The 12,651-nt window shown below is 45.4% G+C and overlaps 1 protein-coding gene across 2 annotated transcripts in view; it reads right to left on the bottom strand.

Annotated features, from left to right (window-relative positions):
* Positions 1-12,651, bottom strand: part of KAZN (kazrin, periplakin interacting protein) — a 217,010-nt gene that overhangs the window by 102,494 nt on the left and 101,865 nt on the right. The gene's annotated exons all lie outside the window — the stretch shown is intronic.

Here is a 12,651-nt window from a genome sequence, read left to right as displayed (position 1 = left end):
ACTCTTGTAGGTATGACTTCATCAGGATTCTTTTGTGCGTTACGTTTTTACGGATGCACACACAAGGCAAACATTACAGCAAAAACATCCTGAAATAATCTTGTTTCAATCATATGCACAAAGGGTACCAACTTTTCTTTTCTTTTGCATTGAACTCCCACCAGTAATCACATTGGTTTTGTCTTTCATCTTCCTGCTTAATTAATTCTATTTATGCCTCATCTTTCTTCAGAAAGTTCAAGGTGGTGTCCATGATTCCTCCCCTCCCAATTTGTATCCTTCAACTCATTTGTATCTGGTTAATCCAGGAAGCTTCAGGAACCAAAGGGGGGGGGGAATTCTTTTTGTGTTCCACACTCTAACCACTACACCACACTGCCTTTCACTGGATATGTTTTATTTCTTACTAGTACACATTTCTTCCTTTAGGTATACCACACTGAGCATGACAAGTAAAAGGAGGAGAGATCTTGAATTCTGTAGGAACAAAAAGCCAAACTTTTTTAAAAAATACACTTTGTATGATTAAAAAAAGGGACACTTCTGTTTTGCGGTGTAAGCGTGTCCTAATTTTGCATTTTCAGTGTATTTCTGGCTAGTCAGAAGAACATATGGGAGCTTCCTGGAGGGTTTATATAAAGAATCTTGGTGTGGATTTTACTGCTCTGAAGTTTCTGCATAATCACCCTTGGGAGGGGAAAAAAGTGTTGAGTCAGGACTAAAAGCCCAAAGGGAGAAGCATCTGAACAGCTCATCACCTGTTCACCAAGCAGAAATTTAACCTCTGCAGAAATGTTCCCTATTCATCTACAATGTCCCACTTCCCAATCACCTGCTATAGGCAGGGCAGAGTAATTTCACTCAGGACAATATATCACTCCCCCCCCTCTCTGTGTGTTTATGTGTGTTAAAATAGCTACGAACTGCTGGAAGACAACAGATAACAAGGCTAGGCAGAGGGCAAAGAGAATATTTCCCTGCTATCCCCTTCCAGGGGTTGTATGAGTAGGCCAAATCACTCACAGAGGGCACAAAGCAGGGCAGATGAGGGGGGTGACCTGGGAGAGTCCCGAGGGCCAGATAGAGAAGCCCCAGGGGACACATTTTCTCTCTGGGCTTGAGCCACAACACTCCTGAGGCAAGCAAACAGGAGTGCCTAAGAATAGTGACTGACTGTCGTTCTTGTGCTCCTGAAGAGGTCATTAATGAATTGGGGACTGGGCTTGCAAAAATCCATCTATTTCACACACACAAACAGGGGAATAGTTCACTTTACCAAGAGAGGGGTTCTGAATTGGGTTCACTGCTCACCAGGGCTCACTTTTTGTTCCACCCAAAGCCCTCTTACGAGTGTTGAAACCTGCAATGGAGTCTCAACTTTTTTTATGCCCTAGAAATTTCATCTCTCTCTCTCTCTCTCTGTCTCCTGTCAGCTCCCTCCCCTCCCAATCAGAGGGTCTAAGCTGCACTAGTTTTCCCCCTCCTGATACTGCATAGAAATCTAAAATAAGCACCAAGAAACACACAGAGAGATGCGGCCCACATTTTTCATGTATAATCATTCAGGGATGGAAGAATCTCAGGGAATGAGCACTTGCTTGGCAGGCAGAATGTCTCAGGTTCAATCGGCCAGTCAAGCAAAACACTTAGGGCCAGTGAAGGGGGTTGCCATGGAGACAGTGCTGGCTGGGGAGAGTCTCGAGGACCTGATACTGAGGCCTAGAAGGCCACATTTGGCCCCGAGGGATGAGACTCCCCATCCCTACTATATTAAACTTACTTGAGAGCAAACAATGGGGAAGTTTTTAATGTTTGGCATCTTCTTGTGTTTTTAATATTCTGTTGGGAGCCACCCAGAGTGGCTGGGGCAACCTAGTCAGATGGGCGGCATATAAATAATAAATAAATAATAAATAAAATCAGGTACAGTATGTATGTTTGCATGCCATTTTGTGCATTTTTACCCACACTTGCCCCCACAGATGCTCATTTTTGTGTGTGTGTGCGCACATCTTTGAGCTGGAAAACTCCATCTCAAAAGCCAGAGGAGCAATGCAGAGTCATATTCCATTTGGAAAGATAAGGTAAAAAGGTAAAAGTAAAGGACCCCTGGACGGTTAAGTCCAGTCAAAGGCAACTATGGGGTTGCGGCGCTCATCTCGCTTTCAGGCCAAGGGAGCCAGCATTTGTCCACAGACAGCTTTCTGGGTCATGTGGCCAGCATGACTAAACCACTTTTGGCACAACAGAACACTGTGATGGAAACCAGAGCTCACAGAAACGCTGTTTACCTTCCCGCCACAGCAGTACCTATTTATCTACTTGCACTGGTGTGCTTTCGAACTACTAGCTTGGCAGGAGCTGGGACAGGGCAACAGGAGATCACCCCGTTGCACAGATTCGAACCGCCAACCTTCTGATCGGCAAGCCCAAGAGGCCCAGTGGTTTAGACCATAGTGCCACCCGCATCCCTATTGTTCGGAAGGATAGCTGTGCTTCAAAATCTGCATGATGTGTGGAGCAGTGAGAATTAGGTAGGTCCGTACTGAAACGCAAACCGAGCCTAATTTCTCCCTTGTCCCCTAATGGCATTGTGCTTAGTACCTTGCTATTTCCATTTGTGAAATGCCAAGCTCGCCTGTGTTCTGTGATTGCACCTATCTGGGCTCTTCTAATTCTCAGGGACTGTGTGGAAGCCGCCGATAAGGTTCTCCTTTTGCCGTCTGCGGAAATGCATTTTGTGCTCTCTGATCTTTAAGCTACACTTCACACGCTGCTCATGGTGGCAAGCGGAGGATCAAGCAGGGAGTGGAAAGAGAAAGACAAGCACTGGGGACGCTGCCAAAAGGAACCTCCAAATTGCTAGCTAACAAATCTGCTGGTGGCAATAATTCATTCATTCATTCATTCATTTTTTAAAAAGCAAAAGTAGAGGTTGATGTTTGATTGTGAAGATACTTCCCCCCCAACCCCAGCGCAGACATGCACGCATGCGGAGGCATTTTTAATTAGGATTTAAGCCTGCAAATGCAAATATATGCAAATAACATAAATATGCAAATAACATAAATAAATATATGCAAATGTAAACAACAACAACAACAACACCCCCACACACATACCTTCCCCGACATCAATTCTGCTTTCTAATGTTTGCTTTTTACAGCCAATGAATTGTAAGGCCGCTTCTTGCCTTTTCAAAGAAGCAGCAAAGGGGCAGTGACTTGCGATTTGTCTTTCCCTAACGTAAGAAATGGAAGGGAACCTTTGGAAGGAGAAGCAGCCAGACCGTCAGCCCCATTCAAGAACATGGTACATTCCTTAGATCCAGAACCAAACCAAAGAAACCCAGTACCTGGGCTTTAGTTCAGAATCTGTCCCCCCCCCCCCATTAAAACAACAAAAAAATTCTAGTCCTGAAAGCTGAGGGAGATTAAACCTGGTTCCTGGTTTTGAGCCCTGGGTTGCTTGGCTATTTATTGAATTTTATGTTAAAAGCATATCTAAATGGCTTAATATTTAAAATCTCTAAATGGTGCACATGAATAAGATCCTGCCTGCTTGCCAGAGAAGAGGCAAACTCGAGGTAGATGTTTAAAAGGTCTGTCCATTTGGCACATTTGGCTGGTGCAAGTTGCTATCTTTTTGGTGCTGCCTAGTTCCTTTGCAATACCAGACTACGACACTGGGCGGGGATTTGAACCGTGATCTCTCAGGTCCTAGTCCAACACTCCCTCACCAATACACCCAGCTGGATCTCTCAACCCTAGACTCAAGACTGTTTTTGTGTGCTTGTCCCCAACTGCTTGGCTCCCCCCCCCTTTTTTTGGGAGAAGAGCATCTGTTGACGATTCTTCAAACAGAACCTTAAATGAACAAGATTGCTCGAGTGGCACATCCCGGAGCGAGCCCATTTAAATCCATGCAAAGCAGGCAGCACTTTGCAAAACCAGCTCCTAATAGAGGTTATTAAAGTTCTCAGCTGCGTTAAGGAAAAAGCAGGAGCCCCACTGGGGCACAGATGCTTTGCCACATGGGTGTCATGTCGAGTTGGGTAAAGATGGACATTTGCAGGCAGTTCCTTTATTTGTCACCAGGAATCAGGATCTAAAGATTTAAACTGAGACAGAAAAAGGAAAGGAAATGGGGGCGGGGGCACAGATTGGAGGGAGGTATTTCACTCGGAGTGGAGCCGCTTGTGAAATTCAATCTTTGAGAGTTCCTGCGTGAACTGACTTCCTCCACACTGATTTCCTCTGCCTAGCTGCAAGCCAGTGTGGCGTTGTGGTTAGAGTGTTGGACTAGGACCTGGGAGACAAGGGTTCAAATCCCATCTGGAGCTTGGTGATCTAGGGTCATCAAGCTTAATCTACCTTTCAGGGGATTAATTGTGGAGTGGGGGGGGGGAGAGAACCATGTAGATGACACCTTGAGCTCCTTGGAGAAAAAGTTGGGATAGAATTGGCATCCCCCCCCCCCAAGCTGGAGCTCAGCTCTGGCACCTCTCAAGTGAGCACCATTGCCATTCTAAGAGAACAAGGCAGAAGTTCATGGTGAGCTCCGGCACCTCTTTTTCTAGAAAAACAGCACTGAAGAATAGCAATAATGTACAGATGGAAATTTTGCTGTCTGCTGGAAGTCACCGACTGTGCAGCATGGCACTCTGCAGTTAAAATGTCTCAAAATGTATGCGTGGATGTGCATTTTGAGAGCTGGAAAAGGTTCAACAAAGCACAATCAGCATGATGACCAATAGGCTGGAGCAACTTCTTTGTGAGGAATGGTTGCAAAATTTGGGGATTTTCCATTGACCAAATGGTGAGTGAGGTTGGGTGGGAGCGAGACACATGACAAAGATGCATAAACTGATGTGCATGGTGCAGATCAGGGATGTCCAACCAGTAGATCGTGATCTATCGGTAGATCTCCGGCTGATCCTGGTAGATCGTGGGATCCTTAGTGTGTACAAAAAGTTACGGGGGGAAGCGAAAAAAACTGTGCAATCCATCCACCCCAGGCATGCTCCTCCTCCCTCCATTGACAATGGGTAGATCACTGCCAGTTTTTTTAATACTAGGAGTAGATCACAGTCTCTTGGGAGTTGGACATGCCTGGTGCAGAGAAAGTGGACAGGGAGATGTTTTTTCTCCCTTTTGCACGATACTGTGGGATATGAAACACAAGAGCAGTCAAGTACAACATTCCTAGAGGGAACATGTTTACACATGGGGAGGGATGTTTGTCCAGCCAGCAGGTAAACTTCCTGTTTCCTTCTGGGCTGGGACAGACTTCCTCTGCATGTGACTAGAGGTGGGTGTGGCCTCACCTGTGCAGGTAATGACAAAAGCACAGGGCAGGGCAGCCACCTCTCTCTCTTTCACCACATGCATCGAAGACACAACATCTACTGAGCAAAAGATGCCCTCTTGGCTTCCAGCCAAGAGAGGACAAAGGGACTGTCTTCTTAAGAGATAGATTCCAAGTGTATGTTACTTCATTAAGCTAAGTCTACCTTCTGGGATCTGATTGTGAACAGAATGTGAGTAAACTCTTTTTATACTTTTGTAAAAGACTGTGTCATCTCTTCTATTTTATGAAGGAATAAGGGGAAAATACCAGAACAGTTATTACAGAGGCTTTAGCGAGCCAGAGCAAAAGCAGCCGCTGCAAATTTAAAAATAAGGGGAATGCTACTCTGCTGAAATTGGGGAACTTGTTAGCACAAGTTGGATAAGGATATAATCAGACAATATATCCTCTCCTGCATCCCTGAACATTCCCACAGATACTAGGGGCCGTCCGATGAAGGTGAATGCTGGAAGATTCAGGACAGGCAAAAGGCATCTGCCTTCTACTGAATCAGACCTTTGGTCCATGCAGCTCAGTATTGTTAACACTGAGCAGCAGAAACTCTCCAGGGTCTCAGGGTGGGGAATATTCCCATTCCTTCCTGGAGATGCCAGGGATTGAACCTGAGACCTTCTGCATGTGGGGCTGATGCTCTACCACTGAGCTATGTCCCTCCAAGCTTCAGTCCATTAGCAACCTCCCTAGTTAAAGGTAAAGGTACCCCTGACCGTTAGGTCCAGTCATGGATGACTCTGGGGTTGTGCGCTCATCTCGCTCTATAGGCCAAGGGAGCCGGCGTTTGTCTGCAGACAGCTTCTGGGTCATGTGGCCAGCATGACTAAGCTGCTTCTGGTGAACCAGAGCACCGCATGGAAACGCCATTAGCCGCTGGCATTTTTGCACTGCTTTTATTGAGGCAAAGTCTTTAAGAACTTACGAATCCCTTCACTGGGTTGGACTGATGTTTCCTGCCCCTCCACCTTTCACAACATGATCTGGTTCTGAGTGGAGGCCCTTAGATGGGTCCATGGGTATGCCACAAACAGAGGCACAATTCCAAGCACAATTCAAAGTGTCAGTGCTGATCTTTAAAGCCCTAAATGGCCTGGACCCTGTATACCTGAAGGGGTGTCTCCACCCCCGTTGCTCAGCCCAGACACTGAGGTCCATCTCAGAGGACCTTCTGGTAGTTCCCTCACTGCGAGAAGTGAGGTTACAGGGAACCAGGCGAAGGACCTTCTCTGTAGTGGCACCCGCCCTGTAGAACGTCCTCCCATCAGATGTCAAGGAGATAAGTAACTATACAATTTTTAGAAGACATCTGAAGGCAACCCTGTATAGGGAAGTTTTTATTGTTTAATGTTTTGTTGCGTTTTTGTATTTTGCTGGAAGCTGTCCAAAGAGGCTGGGGCAACCTAGTCAGATGGATGGGGTACAAATAAAAAATGTAAATATTCAAGCTGACCACAATTCCTTGGAAAACCGAACTGAAACTCTGCCACCGATTTCAAGCTTCGATCTCACATTTAAGCAATATCTTGATTAGGAGTGGGAGGCCAGAGTGCCAGTGTCACTGCTTCCTTCTGCCCTTAATTTGGTGCCAGTGCAGTGCTATGATGTACGATGCCCACAACACAAGCTGACATCTTAATCACTCATACCAAGAGAGGGCTTCCATGTAATGCGGCTGTCAATCTTCCTGACAGGCCATGGTCCGGGGAGGGTTCCCCATTCTGAACAAAACGCCCCCTGCATTACTCCAGGACAAAAGGCACCAAAATATTTAGACACTGTCAGGGGAGGGAGGGAGGGAAATGCATAATTAGCAATGGCTTTATGCTCCCCCCCAGAAAAAATGTTGATGCTTTGCTATGTTGTGTTTTATTGGACTGCTGTTCACCACCCTGGGAATCTCCCAGTTGAAGTTCAGCTTAGAAATGTCAATAACCCCCAAGATGAACAACAAGAATAACAGACGGCTGAGCCAAGGAGTGGAAATACTACAGCTACTAATAGGTTTTATTAGACTTAATTCTACTCAGAGTATTATAGAATTAGAATAAAAGAAGTGTAGAGTTGGAAGGGACCCAAAATGTCATCTAGATCTAGTCCAACCCTCTGCAATGCAGGAATCACAGCTAAATAGCAGACCCACTGAAATTAATGGAGATGGTTAACTTAGGTCCATTGGGTGACAGCCACCAAAGTTTTACTCAAAGTAGACCCGCTGAAACGATTAAAGCTAAGTTTGATGTGCTCATTAACGTCAGTAGATTTACCATGAGAAGGACAAGCAATGATACAACCCATTGATTTCAATGGCCCCTCTCTTAATAGAACTTAGTTGGATGCAACCTGATTATTCATAATAATAAACCCCAGCAAAGCAGAGATTATCCTTTACTGATGATGATGATGATTTCATCTTTTTTGCAGAATAATAATAGTTTTAGTCCTTGGCAAATGTGAGGAAACTGGGTGCAAATCAAATTTGCACTTCAAATATAAGTGCATAATGCAGTTCTGAGATGGTCCAAATAAGAGAGTCTGTGCCAGGTTAGGCCCAATTCCATGAAAACCTATTGTAAAACTATGGTATAGCTCAGTCAGTAGAACATGAGACTCTTAATCTCAAGGTAGAGAGCTTGAGCCCCATGTTGGGCAAAAGATTCCTGCATTACAGTGGGTTGGACTAGATAACCCACAGGGTGCCTTCCAACTTTACAATTCTACGATTTCTACGGGTTAATTATGAATCATTTGGAATGTATGTGTGTGCAGGGGTGGGGGTTTGGCTGTGTAACTTCTGACAACTTTATATGTTTTGCAGCTTTAATTTGATGATCCTTTTCATGCTGCTTGTTTACTGCTTAGCTGGCTCTGTGTGCACGTGCGCGTCTGTTTAACTGAAAGGCAGAGCAGGAGTATTCGTTTTACAAAGCAAAGGAAACGCAAGACACAGCAGAGTGCTGATTCGAACTCAAGCCTCGAGAGCTAATTGCAAGGCGCCGTCGACAAGACTGCACTTGACGATCTCATCATGTGTCGTTTAAATATAAGGATGCCCAAATTATGAACGGCATGTTCCTCCAAATCATGTGAACCTCAGCTGCAGGTGCTGAAAACCTTCCATAGATTTGGATCTGAAACTGAGTATTTCATTCACTGCTTTGGGGGAATATAAATAAATAACCCTCTCCTCTTCCTGAATGAAAGCCTCCAGGGGAAAGCTTGTTACCCATTCATGTGGCATTCATAATATCAGACACAGCTGCAGGAACAATTATGTGTTCTGTAATCATTAATTCAACCCCCTTTTCTCAAAAAAAAAGGAAAAGAAAAAAGCCAGGATTTTCACATCAAGTTTCTTCAGAGCTTCACAGTTTTAAACTTTTCAGAAAGTGTTTTTATTGCACTGGTGTTCCACCCCTGGGCAGGATGGAAAGAGATGCAGGCAAAGTACATCATCTGCAGAGCTTTCATGACTGCCAGGGAGGCCATGTGGACCGATTTTTTGGGGCTGGTTTAGCTAACAGAGAAAGAGGGGAGGGACTCAAACACCAAGGTCACATCTATCTGTGTTAAAAACAGCAACAACTACAAAAAACCCCCACCAGAGCAGATTCGCTGGATCACCAATATCTCCAGGTAGAGAAGACATCACCTTGCCAAAAAAAGGTCCGTATAGTTAAAGCTATGGTTTTCCCAGTAGTGATGAATGGAAGTAAGTGCTGGACCATAAAGAAGGCTGATCGCCGAAGAATTGATGCTTTTGAATTATGGTGCTGGACGAGACTCCTGAGAGTCCCATGGACTGCAAGAAGATCAAGCCTATCCATCTTAAGGAAATCAGCTCTGAGTGCTCACTGGAAGGACAGATCCTGAAGCTGAGGCTCCAATACTTTGGCCACCGTATGAGAAGAGAAGACTCCCTGGAAAAGACCCTGATGCTGGGAAAGATGGAGGGCACAAGGAGAAGGGGACGACAGAGGACGAGATGGTTGGACAGTGTTCTTAAAGCTACCAGCATGAGTTTGACCAAACTGCGGGAGGCAGTGGAAGACAGGAGTGCCTGGCGTGCTCTTGTCCATGGGGTCACGAAGAGTTGGACACAACTAAACGACTAAATGACAGCAACAACAACAAGAGCTGGAAGACCCCTGTCTTGAGCGCTGGAGAGATGCTGACAGCCTACATAGACAGGGGTGGGAAACTGGATCCACCCCTATGGGCCACCATGATGGACCACCAAGAATCACCCCACAGTCCCCAGTAGATGGGGTAGAGTCATGTTGGTCAACATCAGGCTGCAGTAGCCGAAGTGAAGGTAAGTGAGGTTTTGTCACCAAGGTGGCAAACAGAGCAGAATCAGACTGAGAGAGCAAGGCAGAGCTGATCAGCACCTTGGACAGAGCCTTGACAGAAGACTTCTCAACTATACAGTACTGTGAGGAGCTGTTGTTTCAGCAAGGTGCAAAGGCCATTGGCGTTATATATTCTTCTTCTTCCTCTTCCTTCTCTTTCTGTATTTTAGAATGTTGTTTGTCAGTCTGTTTGTTCTATATGCTTTCAACTACTTCTAAGACAACTAAATTTGTAACAATGACTCCTGAGGCTAAGGAGCAATTTTTGGACTATGTTTGGCTGTGACTGGAAAACATTTTGAATCAAGATGGTGGACTGGCCCTTTCAAAATCACACTGATTTGGATACCTCATTGCCATTGTTCTCTGTCATGCCCCTGCTGGAGGAATCTTCTTCAGAGGAGGAATTGACACTTCTCTTAAAAAAATGTTACAGGGGGCAGAATTGAATGCTGGCTGTAATCTGTTTCTGCTCCTCCCACTTCAATCCTCACCTGGCCCTGGGAGACAGTGGACCAGGAGAAGTGGGTGCAAAAGGAGGAAGTGTGGAAGCTCTTGACACCAGGCTGACCAATCTCTCCTTCCATCCACACCTGTTCTTCACTCTCCAATCCTGCAGTTTATCCTGCCTCTGACTCTTGGCTGTTACAGGTTCCCCCAGAGCACCAATCCCTTCATCCAAGCAGTCTCCAACCCTGTTTTCCCCAGTATCCACTCAGCCACCACTCCTCAGCATCCAGCCAGTGCCTGACATAGCCCCACACACCAATGAGATGTGGTCCTCAAGCTGAAAAGGGTTTCCCACCCTTGTTATAGATGTTGGGTAATCAGGAAGTGCTGATTGCCCTGCTGGAAAAAATGGTTGGGATCTGAAAAAGGCCACTGCTTTATTCTACAGTCCTTGGTCCTTGTGACAATAAGGTGGTGAGGGCTGCATTCACATTCTGTTTCTTCAACGTTTTCCCATTATATTTTAGCTTTCACATGACAAGATGGTTGCTTTCAGAAATATGGTGGGATGTAGAGCAAGTTTAGAGCTCATTTCTGTGCTACTTGTAAATGGATTTTTTTCTAGAAGCAAGTAACATGGAAATAAGGGCTAAAATTGTGCTATATTGAGTTGTATTTCTGGCAGTAGCTTCTGGATCATGCAGAAGCTCAAATATAATGAGGAAATCAACAGTTAAGGAGAGAGTGGAGTAAAGTGCTGTTGGAACGTGGCTTAAGGCAGAAGTGGGACAGAGTCTTCTATGTCCGATAAGATGGGCAAAGCCCTGTCTTCTGGTCTAGAAGAATATTGTGGTGGTGAGGGGATGAGAACATCTCCACCAGGTTGTCCTCCAACTCTGAGCAGTGGGGTGGGAATGTGTGTGGGGCAGCCTGAAGCTGTCAAACATGATACGCTTTATTAAACTAAATTTCAGGAGCCGTGGAATATAGGGCAGAAAGAACCACACAACAACAACAACAACAATGTCATGGATATACGGGAAGATTCTTCCATTCCTAGTTAAAGACAGCATTGCAGGACTTCTTCAACTGATACACAGTTAGTTGATCACTGTAATCTGCAGGAGAAGGTCTCTTGCAGATGCCATCCTATGAGGAGGTCTAGTCTGCACCACACAGGAATCAGGTCTTCGCCATTCTGGAGCCTGTCCTTTAGAGCTTCCTCCCATTACGCATCAGACAGGCGCCATCTCTATTGCCCGTTGAAAAGTGCCTGTTGAAGACCTTCCTGTTCCATCAAGCCTTCTAAGTGGAGATTCTCTCTCCCCCACCCCTCAGTCTGTATTGGATTTGCAATCATTTGTATATGTGGAATTGGTTTTTAATTGTCTGTATGTACAGAATTGTCTTAACAGACAGAATTGCTTTTACAGACGGGGATCTTTCAGAAATTGTTTGTATTGTTGGTTTTACTGTGAAATTGCTTTGAGATGTTTTATGGAAAGGGATGCACAAATGGAATGAAAGGTATAACTGACTGTGCCTGGACGGCTCAGTTGGTTAGAGCGTGGTGCTGATAACGGCAAGGTTGCAGGTTCGATCCCCGTATGAGATCAGCTGCAAATTCCTGCACTGCAGGGGGTTGGACTAGATGATCCATAGGGACCCTTCGAACTTCACAATTCTATGGCTCTGTGCTTGTGGCAAAAGACTGGCTGAATGTGACATCTCATTCCTAATTCCTTATACCAATGGCCCACAAACCAACAAGTCTTTCTGAACAAGGGTGGTAGTGGTGGTGGGGAATTCTAGAACCATGGATGACCTCATGGAACAATCCCTATGGAATTGCATACGCTGTTGACCTAAAAAACCAGAAAACACAATTGTTCCCATGTGACGCCCTAGATGGAAATGAACGGGGCTCTGAAGCATCTTAACCGCCGTGCTTTGGCATTTCATTCTCATCAAGGTTTCTGCGGTGAATCTGGCAGAGCAAAACAAACAAGGACAAAGTGCCACTGGTTTCACTGGGTGCAAAGAGAATTTGGGGAGGTTTTATATAAGGGAGGGGGGAAGGATGGAGGACATGTTCCCTAGGAAGCTGCAACACTGATACACCACAGCTGCCTCCCAAGAGCATTTTAATCAAATAGCTCAATCCAGAGTTCTCCTTGGTTGCATCTCTTGGTTAATCCCCCCCCCCCCACTCTTTGTTCTTCATGAAAAGATATTAAATCTATCAAGACGGAAAACAAAGTCTCGATTAATCCAATTTGCCGAATTCCGTTCACTGTAAGCAATTTAGCAGATTAAAGAAGAAAGTGAGGGGAATAACTCTGTTTTCTCATCCCTTCAGAGCATCAGGGCCAATCTCCACGGAACTGCTGATTCAGAAGACTGGGTCTGCCTAGCTCCATAATGTCCACACTGACTGGCAGGGGCTCTCCAGTGGTTCTCTTTCCCCAGCCCTACCTGAAGATGCTGG

The sequence above is a fragment of the Podarcis muralis genome, chromosome 7 (genome assembly GCF_964188315.1).
Source record: "Podarcis muralis chromosome 7, rPodMur119.hap1.1, whole genome shotgun sequence".
Taxonomy (NCBI): Eukaryota; Metazoa; Chordata; class Lepidosauria; order Squamata; family Lacertidae; genus Podarcis; species Podarcis muralis.
This window is presented reverse-complemented; position numbering and strand designations above follow the sequence as displayed.